The following is a 15,284-nucleotide window of genomic DNA, read 5'->3' on the forward strand; positions in this document are numbered from 1 at the left end:
ATGCCCTGGTCATTCCATGAAGCCAGGCGCCGGGAAAAATGACAACTCCGGCGGCAGCATGCCGGTTTTACCAGCACGGCTACCGCCGGCGTTGTAATGAGGCCCAATGACTAAAACACTAACTGCGCACACCCGTAAAGCAAATGCACAGGCAATGCAGAATTAAATAGATACAGGCTGTTCACTCTAGGTATCAAATGACAGAAGGGGAAAGGTAAGCTACAATGCAGAAAAACAGTCCTACTTTAGAGGGTCTTTCTAAGGTAGTGAATGTGCTTTAGCCTGTCTCCAGAGCCCGATACTCAAGAACCTAAACAGCCTTGTTTGGGGTATCTTGTCCATTCACCATTCAGTCTCTTTGAAGTGGCTTGACAACATCAAGACAGACTTTTTGGCGAGGTATGCTTTTCATAGCTTTATTCGGTACTAAACCATAAAAGCATTTAAAAATCACAGTCTTTACACAGTCTTTACATCATACATAAAATCGACAGTTACTTTACTTTACAATAGATGTACATTTTAGGATAAAAAGGACTTGGACCAGCAGCATAGATTGCACTCGGACACTTAATTAATACAGCGCACATATGTTTCAGTCAATTTTCGCCCTAAATAGCCAGACTCTGTGGACGAATTGTACGATAAATAAATCAAATTCCTATCTGATGTGTTCTTGCAAAATTTCACGCCCAAATCTGTTATTTTAATGTCATTCAATCGGTATACTGGCAGTAAATAACCCTTTATCAGCTTTGAATGACCAGGACAAAACAGTAAAACGTATTTGATTGTTTCATCTGAGTTGCCACATACTAGCCGTATATTTGGACACTTACGAGTGTTTGTACATAATTGTTTATATAAGCTTCCAGAGTATCCTAGGGCTACACAATCCAAATACAATTCAAGTCCCTCTATCTGTTTGAGCATTATGTAGGAGGCGCCCATCTTCAGCACAACGCAGGCACTTTTTTTCATTTGGCTTATTATAGCTTTCTGACACTTAGTTTTCCTGGAAGGATAGCTTAAGTAGCAACGTGCTCGCCTTGGAAGCAAGAGGACACGAAGCAACACAGGTTCAGTCCTGGGTCCGTGTGTTATAAATATACAACTAGGACAAAAAAACAATTACACAACTAAAAAAAAACAGTTCCTTTAACAGCGCCTCGATGCCACGGGCTGTGTGAGCACTTTAAAAATGCAAAATAAATCATTTTAAACTGGGCTTTTGAGCTCAGAGTTAGTTCCTCTGGTTTTTGCGAACAAGTCCCCATGTCCAAATTCTCAAAGCCTCTACAAAAAATCTAAGCCATGCCAGAGAGCTAGATCGCAGAGTATTTTTTAGGCAAATTATCGATTCTCTGTATTTAGCCAGTTCAGGTGTACTCCAAAGCTATTCCAATACAACAGTGGTTTGGTGGCAATAACTTCCATTATAGGCTTAAGGCAGCATTCCCAGCGCAATCTTCCCATTGCGGCTCCCTTCGGTTGCATCAGTAACTTATGCAAGAAGCTGTTGTCCGCCACATTTAGCTCAGGTGAGGGGCAGTGACCCCACTATTCTGCACCATACAAGGCCGCAGCCCTGCCTTTTTCTTGATAGTTTTGTTGCAGGTGAAATTGCACCTTTTCCGTGCCTGTTATATAAACAACAGATTCCACCACTGTATTTTTCCAGGGTTGCCAGGGTTGCTGTGGATTTAGCAAGATGCGCTGACCATGTTAAATCCTCTGAGAATCTGATCCCCAGATAATCATAGTAGCTTACTTGTTCTAACACATAATCACCTACCAACACCTTCAATTTAATATTCTTCTGGCACTTTCTACTAAAGACTAGCACCTTTCCTTTCTCTAGGTTCAGTGACATTGACAATTCTTGACATGTCTCCAAAAAAATGTTTAAATTGTGTTTCAGTCCCATTGGGGTTGTAGATAATAATATGGCATCATCAGCATAGTGGAGTGTTGGGAATCTGTCCCGGTCAAGTATGGGTGGGTCGAGACAGGCCACCAGCAACTCCTCTATGATGACATTTATATACAGACAAAACAGGAGGGAGGCCGAAACACACCCCTGGCGAACCCCCCTCACCACGGCAAAATAGTCAATAAGCTCCCCATCCAGTCCCCACCTCACAGCAGCCCTATTATTACAATACAGGGATTGGATGTTTGCCAAAAGCGGCTCTAGGAGGCCCTTTCCTCTCAGCATCGACCCTAATTGCTGCGTGAAACGGTGTTGAATGCCGTACAGAGGTCCACAAAAACAGCATAAATCCTGGTGTGCTGTGCATTGACATATTTTGACAGAATGACGTTCAGCCGGAGACATTGATCCAGGGTACTAATACCGGGAAGAAATCCCACCTGGATATGATTTAGTATACTAGTCGCCGTTGCTCATTTTTGTAGGCGAGTTGTTAACACTTTCGCATAAACCTTTCCCGGGGCAACCAACAGTGAAATAGGTCTGTAGTTGCATGGCTTCTTGTGGGCGCCCTTTTTGAAAAATGGCACAATTATTGCATTTCCCCAGGATTGGGGCACGTTCCCTGTTTTAGCAATGCACTCAAACACCTGTTTGAGCAAAGGTGCCCAAACAGAAGACTCATCCCTGAACAGATTAATAGGCAATCGATCCGAACCTTGGGCTTTCCCCACACCCAAGCTGTTAATGTCCTCTTTTACTTTGGATAGAGAAAAGGTAATATACAAGCCTCTTTCTCCCCTGAGTTCACTACACACATTGGGAACTAGAGATGGGTCATGGCTGTTGTCATACAAGGTGCTAAAATACTGTTACCAGTCAGTCTGGGGAGTTTGACTTAATAACTGGTCACCTTTCCTGTCTTCCCTTGCAACACACCTCCAAAAGTTAACCTGGTCAGCTTTCTTACAATAGTTTAGGAGGTCATCTAATTTTTCCCCACTAAACTGGGCCTTCTTTAAATCTACCATTGACTTGTACGTAGCCCGTAATTTCCTTCAATGTGGTTTATCATTCTGGATTGCATTCTTTAAGTAAGTTGGTAAGTCATTCTTGGCTTTTTGACATTCACTTTCAAACCAGCCCTTGTTGCCCAGTTACCTTAATTTCCCAACTGGTTTAGTAAAAAAGGGATACAAAACCATAGTCATGTTCATGTAAAGATTTTCAATATCCGTGATGTTTTCACATTTTAACCAAATGCCATCTATATATTGTTCAATACTGGGATATATTCTGGGTTTAATTAGGTACAGATCAAGAGACAACCATTTTACAACTGTTTTGGAGTGCCCAGAAGAACATAACAGAGCTCCTGTCCATCAATATTCTAGGGCAGCTATTGGCTTGTTTGGTCACAGTACAACTCAAGGGATAATGATCACTATCACTACGTGTGATCACTTCAATGCTTTCAACCCAGTCCCAGTTTATTATGCTTATTGCTATATGGTCAATCCGAAAGCAGCCCAGGTGACTTACAAATGTGAAGTTCCCGGGCTTATCGGGGAGCACTCTCCCATTGCATGCTCTTAAACTCAACTCATGCATTCGTTGAGCCACTTCTACGGCCACAGGGTGACATCTAGACCGTTTAGCTGTCGGTAATATTGGAATCCCTAATGCTGCATCTTGGTCATCATAAAGGCCATCGAATACTTCCAAAGGTTCAAAGTGAACATTGAAATCCCCCATTACCAACATAGTTGGGGGATTGTTAGAAGATGACTGTATCTTTTTGGCCAATAGGCTCATGGCTGTCAAGTTTTCTAGACTGTCCTTTCCGCCAACTCTATTGTAGATGTTAACTACCATCAGGCGTTCCCCTTTGTCACTGGACACATCAAGGTAAATTATATCATCTGAGCCTGTGGCGATCAGCCTGGCAGACATGTGAGGATTGCCAGCCCTCCCTTTGGTCTACCTCTCAAGTCTTTACTTGCATTAATGTTGTAGGTACTAAACCCCATGAACTGGAGGCTTCCAGCCCTTTAAGATAAGTAGCAATACCCTGGAGATGGATGGGGATGCAGATTTTAGTCAAACATCAATAATTCAGACACAAATAGCTTGGCAAATGTTTGTCTGTTTTAATGCAAGTAATTAAAACAGGGAGTACGACGAACATCAGCAATCGCTCGATACTCAACTCTCAATCATTTCATAAAAAAGCTGGGTGCTTAAACCCAAAATTGGTCATAGCCGACGTGCTGACCTGCGTCATTACCAACATCATCCTACGTGGTAAACTTCTAAAACTTATCGGGAAACAGGATTGGTTTTAAGTGAATAACTAAGCATAGGTGTTTTATCTGTATGGAGTAACAGAGAGACATAATTGGATAGTCAGCAACAGGTGGGACAACTAAGCCCTCCCTTCAAAATGGCCACTATGAACGTCACTAAATGTACGACATCTCATTGGCTACACAAACTATAGGACCCCCAACTACATGGTCCTCTACAATGGGTTGGCTATTAACCCCGTCAATAACTTCCACATACGTGAGCAGCATGCAGACTGAACAACCAGGTGCAGGTAAGCTTGGCTTGATACCAGCTTCCCACCAATTACAAATACACTCCATCATCACCTCAATGGTTCAGTGTCAATTACAGTTTTGAAGTTGACCTTGAGTCTGTAGTGTTCTCTGGGATTTTTTAAGGAGTATGGGTACTGTCTGGCTTCCGTACGTAGATGTGATCTTCTCATTTGTCCAACTTTCTTCCATCACGTGACTGGATACCATGATTTGAGCCTTTTTGTGTATTTAATTTTATTGTCCAATAGTCCTCTGACGTCTTTTGTTTTTGCTTAACCTTCTTGAACAGGAGCTTCTGTTCTTTCACGTTAATTGTATCCAATGTCAGCCAATTCTAGTTCTGATAAGAACTTGGCTTTCTTGGCTCAGTGAACTCCTAAACTGAAATATATTCTGTTTAATTCAATTTGCTTTTGTAACTTTGACACTGACCTGAGGCCTTCCTCGGTGCTCAAGACTGCTTTATACGTAGTGGAAACATTCATTCTTATTTAATCCATATGTATCTATGAGGTATATATGTATATGTTGGCGCTTGCCACGATTCATTCCCTATAAGCATGTGGCTAGCTTTATGATTGCTTTGCTGCTTGCATTCCATTGCATCTGTACACGTTTAAACTAACTAAGTATCTTCATCATGCTTATGGCATAGGTCTCTTCATCTTGATCCCAAGACGTTGCTTATCTTTGGTATTTTTTGTTCTTCATAAATCGTCTGCCTCTCCGGTCTAGCTATCATCTATATGGAGTCCATAGAGCTTCGTATGACGTCACCATTCATCCTGGCGATTTAGTTTCTTTGTTTCATCAGGAATCGCGTTCAAATAGCCATCATGTTGTCTTGGATGTAGGTATGATTTCCTCAATGGGTACTTCACTTCCCATATTCTCTATAGGTATGCTTATGGGTACTGCACAGAGTCATTGCTCTTCTTCTTGCTTTCTTATTTGTGCAGTATATGTCACATACTTTACTGGTAATGTAGGCAGGGGCGGTGGAGTGGGGGTACTTGTCTCCTCTTCTACTCTCCCCCCTCTGGCCGATTTATGGACCACTCTCACATCGTCTTCTATTCCTAGACATCCTGGTCTGAAGACGTGCCTCTTTGGGATCCATATTTTTATGACCCCCATCCGGCTGATTTCACATGCTCATCCTTGTTTCATGTCATGATCATGCACTGGCCACTTGGACTGCAGTAGATCCATCTTCCCCTTCTTGTGGTCCTTTTGATACAGGAACTTCGTTCCCTCGGGTGCATGGATCCTAGACTTCACAAAGTCTCTGATTTCTTCATCAGTCAAGTCTTTAGACTTCCATCCTGGATCAACATCGATCATGATCTTCATCCCTATGGATTTCTTTGATCTCTTCTTGCATTGTGAGATTATTATCTTTATCAAACAGAGTCCATGCATCACTAATAATAGAAAAGCTCAAAGAAATTTGAACATATCTGCCATCCAATGTGGAACCCACGAGAAGACTGATATAATCCAGCTGTCATCAGCAATATCTTCTACTTCTATCATCGGGACATGGAGTTTCGTCATCATGTCTGTGGCCTCTGTCAAAGTTCCATTATCGTCATCATGAGAAGGTATAAATGTGCAACATGATTCTCCAATTTTGGCACAAACATTAGACTTACAGCTCTCAGTTCTTCTCTGATTGCATTGAATCCTTTTGTAGTTGTGTTAATTGTCTGCAGCAATTCCCATCTGTTGATTTGTAACCACTTGGTATTTGCTCCAACCTGGATTCTTGTTGTAAAGATCATCGTGAACACTGAACAGCCTGTGTTTATATGGGATAGCATCAAAGGCTTCCATTGATTAAGAGGAGAAGTAGTTTTCTCTCATTGTTCAATTTATCAGTTCTATAGATCTCTTCTTCCTTAGATGAGCATCTGCTTTTGGAAAACTATCAATGTTCAGGTCACCTTTAGGAATCACCAATGCAGGAACATGGACATTCAACAATGTGGAAATTCCTCCCCAATCTTTAGGCATTCTGATGTAGGCTTTTGATCCACAAGCCCAATAGTGATCCATTATTACTTCTGTTCCAATCTTTATTCCTGGTGCATCGAATATTCATCCACAGTTCTGATTTTCCCCCATTTTGTCTTGTACCATTGTTCCTGAAGCATAACATAGAACTTTCTAATGGTACCATCTGCAAGGATCCTCCTCTGTCTTCGACCCATGTCAGTAGTTTAGTAGGTCTTGGCCACGATGGCTTGCATAGCATTTGTGCATTCTCAATTGATTCTTTGTAGTATCCAATGATCATCCATGCTCTGCAGATCACAAATCATTTCTCCCATTCTTCTGGTGACAGTAATGTTCCCCAAATTTGCATTTGTCCTCTGTTCTTCCATCTTCAAATGTATTCTGCTGATTTTCCTTTGACATCAAGTTTTGTGTTCACTTCCCATCTAATGCCAGCTCCTTTAACCCCAGACTTTTCATATCTGATCACATGATTTCTCGTAAGGGCTCTGTTTCTTGTCTTTATGTCTTGCATGTAGTCATCTCCATCTGGATCTGTCTTTTCAGTTGCCCATTTAAGAGAAGCATCTCTTCTCATAAATTGACCTCTTGTTTTGCAAGGTGCTATGTGTGAAAGGCAATGAGCTGTCTGGACATCAATTTCAATTGCTATGAAAATCTTTGTATGGCAGGGGTGCACATACGAAGCATTCTTCATCTGACATGCTTCTTCCAACTTCTTTCATGTGTTGGTACCATATGTTGTTTCCCAAGTGTGCTGTGCTGTCTAATAATCATTCAGTTCTTGGGTGCTTCTTTTAATTCTTAAAGTATTCATGGGATTTTCTATAACCACATCTCTGAATACATCAGTATACCTTCTTCTGGCTGGTCGATTTGCAGGAACATCCATCTCGGTTCCCAGAGTAGAAGACAGTTCAGCAAGTCTTTTTTTATCCATATGTTTCTTTCTGGCAACAGCTAAAATCGGCCATATAGATTCTGCTATCATCTCTGCAGGTGATTTTTCTGTGGGACTTGTGCTGCTTTGATTCCCCATCTCAATCGTTTGATGCTAAGGAAGGTAAAACACTTTTAATGGTACTGCATTTTTAGATTGCTTCTGGAAACTTGTTGTCTTCTTCAGCATTCGTCCTCGATCAACTAGCTGCTTTCTGGAACCAATTCCTTCACCATTCGCTGTGCAAATGTTCTTTTATCGTGAGCTTCTTTGAATTCGGCTTCATTAACCAGTTCCCAATCGATGTCTCGAATTTGCTTCAGTCCAGATGACATTGTAGCTTCCCTGTCAGCATGAACAAACTTTTAGGTTTTATCACTTCCTCGCTCTGTCCCTCGGAGGAACGTTTCTATACAGTTCTGTGATTTCTTTCAGGATCACATTCAAGTTTGCAGTATTTCTTGGGTCTCTAAGAAAAGTTACCACATCAGTGTATCTTCCAACGAGATGCGGGTAGTCTTCAATTAAACGAAACAACATCATACTGACCAGTCTATGTGCTGCGTCGGGTGATAGGGGCATTTGTGATTTCCTCACTGAACTCAGGCAACTTCAAAAACTCTTCAGTGATGATTATGAGCAATCTTCCAACAATGTTTTCATTTTCAGTATTACAATAAAATCTGGAATGCAGCAAGTTCTCCCCACCAGTGACGGATATGAACGTAAAACCAACTCAAAATATGTAAGTATATGCCTAGAAAGGTCATCACTAGGTAACACCATGAGTAACACTGAACAAGAGCTCAATATAGAAGGAATCAGGGTACTGTATCCTTTTCTGATTGCTGTGTCCATGATCAAAATTTGGTATATCCTTATTCTTATCAAGGCTTAAGTGTGCCTCAGTCCAAAGTTAATAAACCTTTCTCACTTTTCATGTTATCAAGTCTTAAGCATGCCTTAGTCCAAAGTCAGGAACCTACTGTAGCTTTCAAGAATGCATATCTTCTGTTACTCTGCAACTAGGATGCACAGAGTGTTTGAATGTGTTCTTTTACCCTTTTATTTATAGCTGAAAAGGGAGTGTCCAAATTAAGCCACAGTCCAACTAAAAAGTTCTTCACGCTTTCCACTTGTCAGGTTATGCGTCCTTCTTCCTCATCATGGAATTCTTCTGCACGTGCTGTTGTCTTCCCCAATGTTTGTAGTTTCTTTGCGGTGGGGTGTAAGCAGATTTTAGTGTCTCCCAGGAAGATCCAAGCTCGCCTACCCTGCACGTTGACAGCAGATGACGTCACATTCTCTACAATGAAAGGACTGTGGAAGCGGGGCTCGTCCCACTTTTTCCTTGTGTGATTATGAATCAAGATTTTGTCTCCTGGGTAGACTCTAAGATGTAGAAATTCAGGAGTTTGGATTGTTGAAGCATCTCCTTCTGTGTTCAGTACTACCTTACACCCTCGTCTCTGCAACTGTCCTGAAATGACAGAAAAACTAGATGTTCAACAGTTCAAATAGGTTTGCAATTCAAGTCCTAATATGTCTGACTTTGGCTGAGCATCACTTCTAACTCAGGATGGAGGCATTAAAGGAGTCCTCATTCGCCTGCCTGTCACGATCTCGTGCGGCGTAAGATGGTGGTCAGAACCTGGTTGGTTCCTTAATGCATACAATGACAGTGGTAGGCAGTACAACCACCCTTTATTCAAAGTAAGCTTCAACTTAGCTATTCTTTCTTTTAACAGGCCGCTGAGCTTTTCACAGAGACTGTTTCCTTGCAGATGATAAGCTGAAGAAAATGTGTGTTTCATACCAAGCAGCGAGGTGATCTGCTCAAAAACTGTATTAACAAAGTGAGGTCCATTATCCGATCTCATTACTTCACACACACCCCATCTGGGAAACACTTCACGCACCAAGAACTTGGCTGCACAGGTAGAGTCTGAGTGCGTACATGGACCCGCCTCTATCCATCTGGAGAAAGGACATACTACAACTAATAGATATCTATATCGATTATAAACTTGAATCATGTCGACATAGTCGCTATGCAAGTGTTGAAAAGGGCCATTGGGTCTTGGGATGACCACCCTCATTATGCGCAGTGTATGCCCAGCCATAAATTGTAATAATAATAATAACAAAATTTACCATAAAAAATGCAACTTGCTCCATTAGGTTTGGTACGAACCAATCCTCAGCAATGGTTACAGCAAGATTCTCCCTAGTTGTATGAGCTGGGTTGTGTAACTTTTCTAGTGCTACCCTAAGTAAGGCTATAGGCATCACTGGTTAACCAGTACTGTCTTGTTACCACAATTCTTCAGAGGGGATTAAAGACCACCCTCTTCGCTTCCATAAGTTATTTTCCTCTTGCGGTGCCTCCCCTTGGAGCTCCACTATTTGTGTTTTAGGCATATGATTATACCCCTCATCCACACTTGTCAGCACAGTAATTCTTTCTTTAACATCAATGGTTTGGATATTCATAATTCCTATATCTGTTTTTGCTATGCGCTTGGCTTCAGCGTCATCTGCTTGAATTCCGCCCAAGATAAAATCTGTCCCTTTCGTGAGAGCTGCGCATTTAACAACTGCTATGCCCACTGGGAGTTGTAGTGCCTTAATGAGCCTGTCCAATAAGGCTGCATGCTGCACTGGCGTGCCATCTGCTCTGAGGTAGCCCCTACTTTTCCAGCACGCTAATGCTGCATGCACTGTTGACATCACATAGGCGGAGTCGTTGTACACTGTCACTTCCTGGTCTGTGTGATTCTCGACTGCGAGTATAAATGGCAATAATTCTGCGGCTTGCACTGAATAATGTGATGGCAATCGAGTACTAACAAGCAATCAAAATTTTCCATTTGCCAAATGTTTCACTAGCTCAGTGCTTGTATATCTTTGCCCGTCATTTTGATTGATTCTTGAAGAACCATCAATAAAGACAATCTCTCCCCCTGCGAGTGCATTTTCCGTTAGCCTAGGTAGCTCATCACAGACACTTCGTAGTTTGCACAATCGGATATAGGTTCTCTTTCGGTAATTGGCTCTGCTATAAACATAGCTGGATTCATTATTTTACATCGGACTATTTTAATCACTGGAGTCGATATGATTACCTCATAGGCAGAAGCCCTTTGAGTAGTCAACGTGTCTTTTGGTTTTTCTAAAATTGCAAATAATGTATGTTCAACAAATAACGTCATGGAGCATCCCATCACTATGTTAGTAGCTTTTTCTATAGCTAATGCGGCGGCTGCTAAACTTTGTTCGCATGGAAAGTGACCTCTCATTAATGGGTCCGAAATCCCACTGTAATATGCAAGGGGTTTGTACCCCAATGTAGTTCTCTGTGTAAGTACTGCTGTCATAAAAGTACCATCTGTGTGCGAGAATACAAATAATTTGTCTGCAATATTGGTAATCCCTCAAACCCTTCTTCCATTGCCTCAGTCCACACGATTTTCTCTTGCGTTGCCTGTGCTTTCTTCAAGGCCAGTAAGAGCGGCCTAGTGCACGAGCTATAGTCAAAGACTTATGCTCTGATATAATTGCATAGTCCTAGAAAACCTTGCATCTGTTTTATTGTGTGTGGCTTAGCTGTTTTTAAAATGGCCTCAGCTCTTTCAGGAGTAACTTTTTTCCCTCATGTGAAATCAATTGGCCTATGTGCAACACTTCTTGTTGACAAAATTGTAACTTTTCCTTGTCAACCTTACATCCTTTGTCAGCAAGTATAATCATTAGCTGAGCAGAATTGTGTGTACACTCTTCCTCTGTGGTGCTGCAAACCAAAATGTCATCTATGTATTGCAACACAACACTTTCCAAAGCAATATTGCTCAAGGCCATCTGGAGGACTCTATTAAATATTGATGGGGACTCACAGTACCCCTGGGGCAGCCTCGTGCTTTTTTAATCTCACTTGTCTAAAAGTGAATGATGTCAAATCTTGTGAGTTTTTGTGCAATGGGATGGAGGAAAATGCATTTTTCAAGTCAATCACAGTGGAGTATCGTGCATCAACAGGTATATTAGATATAATCGAAGACGGGTTCGGGACTAGAGGGAACTTGGCCTCTAAAATCTTGTTTATTGGGTGAAGGTCTTGGATTAGCCTTCACGACAACCTTTCCCTTTTTTCACTGGGTAAAACGAAGTATTACATGGTGACTCAGACATCACTAAGATACCTTGGTCCATCATGGCGGAAATCGTCTTGAAAATTCCTTCATCTGCCTCTCGGGACATGGCATATTGCCGTGCTCGAGGCAAAATTTCTCCTGGTTTCAATTTAATCTTCACTTCCCCAACTCCTTTCAGTAAGCCTACGTCATAGGGGCCAGTGGTCCATACTGAAATTGGCATTTTCGCCATATCTTCATCAAAATATTCAGGATGTTTCTTTGCTAACATCATTCTCTGTGAGACCTCTCTCCTAATTGCTTTGATGCAATAAGTAATGCACATTTCAAACATCACAAAATCGCCAGGTCTGTCATCTCCAAACAAATCTTCAGTAGTGACATCAGTCACTCTGCAGCCTTCCTCAATGGCAATTATTGTGCTCCATCGTCTACACTTATCATCAATTACATCAACCAAAGCCATATTTCCTTGGACTATAGCTGCTTTTAAGGCTAAGGGGAAAATTCACCCCTCTTCTTCATCCATAGGTATCTGTGGTCTGAATAGAAACTCATCTGGTATTCTCATGGTTCTGCCTACTAGACCTGGCAGCCATGTTAACAGAATGTGTATCCCATAATGGAACACTTTGGGTTCCAATGGTATTGCTCTAGGCACTATTTGTCCTGCTTATGCGCTGATCATTTCGCACATGTTTAAATAATGCATTCTTGGTGCTGAGCATACTATGCCATTGTCTGTAAACGAAATGGTCATATTCATTTTCGTCATTAAATCTTCCTAATATGTTGACAGGTGTTTGTCTTGAATAAAGCAGTGGCACCTTCATATCACACTCTCCTATGAAGACTGGTAATTCTTCTATAAAAGGAACACGCCTCGTTGCTCCTGTAGAGCCCTAAGTATTCATCGCATCGCCAGACATTGAAGATTTGCCCACATGTATACATGAGCGTGTTGCACCCGTGTACACTAAGAAGGAAAAAGCTTTGCCACCTATAATTACGTCTACCCTTGGCTCCTCATGAGGATTTGGTGTAACTGTGGACTGAACACATTAGGTCTCCGAGTGAGCTGTCCTATTGCGGGTACAGCCTCACTCCATCACTTGTGAATGGATTTCCTCCATCAACAGTGACACCTCCTATTCTACGTGTCATAGATTGCTCTGTGTTTGTGTTCCGCTGAAGTTGCATAGGAGATTGCTGCGATTGTGCTTGCGGTTGATTACCTGACACTTTCTGTAGTTGCAAGCCTTGTTATACTCTCAGCGATTGCTGCTGCACTGTTTGATCTTGCGCAACTCCATTTCTGCTCTGCTGCGAATATGCAGGTGGATTTGTCTTGAAAACGGAGCATTCTGTACCATCCCTTGGCTTCTACACATACAAGCTATGTGTCCTGTCATTTCACATGTCCAACGCACAAGAGGTTGTATCCCCATCTGCCCATTTTGCATGTTTTGATTACGATTTTACATATTCTGAAACCCTTGCTGATTATTCTGCCAATACCCTTGATTTCCTTGCCAACCTCTTCATCGATATCCCCTTCCTCTTGGAGCATATCCATTATTTGTCTGTTCAAACTGTCTTTGGTCATTTACTTGTGGCATGTTCACTGCCTGCTGCAAATTTGATCCACCCACGTTAGTTAACATTGCCCCTTCAATGGCATACTTGGATATTTTTTTCTGAACTAACTTTGCTTCTTCACCTTTTCGTGCATCGTCTTTTTTGCGATTCTTTTCTTGCAGTAGTCTGCAATAATGTGCAATTGTTAACTGAATTTCCAACCATGGTTTTGCTTCTATCTCCACTAATTTCCTGAGCTGTTTCTGCACCTGCTCTGGCAGCCCTTGGCATAATATATGATAAAATACAAGTATAGACTTCCCCCAAGCTTCACATGTTTCAAGCGGCCATGCGTCTTGAGAATTCTGAATGTTAAGCAATTTATCCTTTCCTTCCTTCATTTTTCTTGTCATAATTGCTCCCATATCGGTCATGTCCGGATATAGTACTCGAAGCGCTTTCCAAATCGCTGCTCTACAGTTGTTAAATGACACTCCATCACGCGCGTTGTTGACTGTAATCACACCAGGGTAACGTGCCTGTGTCCATACGTCATCAGCTCCTTCACCAAGTATGGCGATTAGAAGACCTTTAATATCCCCTATAGCTAATGTATTCCTTCCTGTCATGTTTTTGAAATTGTGTATCTATTTTCCAGGGCCGGAAGTTAAATTCGGGAGTTTACATTTTATGTTTTCCCTGTCCATCTGGGGCCATGGCATATACTGTGGCCTGGCTCCTCCCTTTTCCAACAAGGGGAACTGTGATGCTCCAAACTCATTCTCATCATTTGTCTGTCTACTACTGGAGTAATATTCCCACATCGCCGTCTACCTGGCAATGGCCTTAGCCTGCTTACATAGGGTGGGGACTCCCCCCTCTGACCATGGGGTTACCGCTTATGGTGGTCTGACTGTGTCAGAGGCTCTGATACCTTGGACATAGGTATCCTTAAATCTGTCCATCTTACTTCCTTATCCAAAGGCGGATGTTTTTCTAGTTCACATATATCACTCCTAAACTCCCTCGAATAGTTTTCCCTTTCTTCATTTGACACTTCTTGTGCCCAACTCGTGCAACTCCTCTCATCATAATCTCTATTTAATGTTAACCTGTCTAAAGACAGCTCCTTCTGTCTCATACTACCTGAAGCTTGCTCCGTGTCATGCAACTGAGTACTCCCGCGAATATCATTTTTTCCCTTCCTTTGTGCTTCTTTCTGGCCTTGCATTTCGTGGTATACATTATTGATCGTATCCCCAATGTTTCACGAGTTAAACTCGTCTTCTAGATTTATTTTAGAAATACCTGCTAATGGCTTGGACTCAGGAACGAATTCATCTATGTCTTCCCAGTCTACCCTTAGTTTGGGATCTCTTACTTCCCTTTTGGGTTCCATGTAGTCATCAACTTTGCTGAGCTTTCTTGCCTCTTCTATTCTATCTTCCTCTTTCTTTTTCATATCCCTTTGTTCATATGCCCTTCATATTTCCTCCTCTCTTCGCCTCTGTATTCTTTTCTCTCTTACCTTTTCTTGTTCATTGGCTTCTATTCTTTTCTCTTTCAGCCTTTCTTTTTCATTGACTGTTCTTCTTTTATTGGCATGCTTTCTTTGCTATTCTGCTCTCTCGTGTTTTTTAGCTTGCTCATCTTGATATAACTGTTCTTGTCTTTGCCTATCTCTTCTTTACGCTCCTTCATCTCTCAATCGTTACTCCCTTTCTTTGTCTTTTCTATCTTGTTTGTCTTGATATCCCCTTTGTCTTACATCGTTGATGCTTTTACCATTGATTTTAAGTAAAATCTGACCTCCCAACCATTCATTCTGTACAAGAGCTATCTCATCAGTTTTACCCTTATCTCCCTTCCATCTCTTTATTACTCTCCTTATGTCTAGAGATGTGCTTACTTGATCACTTCTCTCCTTATCGCGTCTCTCCTTGTCCCTCGGGACTTTTGAGGTTATAACTTTCTCTGGCCCTCCTCACTACTTTGTGTTGGTGACTCATATGATGGATTGCTATGTTCCGTTGCTGGTTTAAATTCTCTTAATGGGTAAA

This window comes from Ambystoma mexicanum, chromosome 1p (genome assembly GCF_040938575.1).
Source record: "Ambystoma mexicanum isolate Mex_15411 chromosome 1p, UKY_AmexF1_1, whole genome shotgun sequence".
NCBI classification, from domain to species: Eukaryota; Metazoa; Chordata; class Amphibia; order Caudata; family Ambystomatidae; genus Ambystoma; species Ambystoma mexicanum.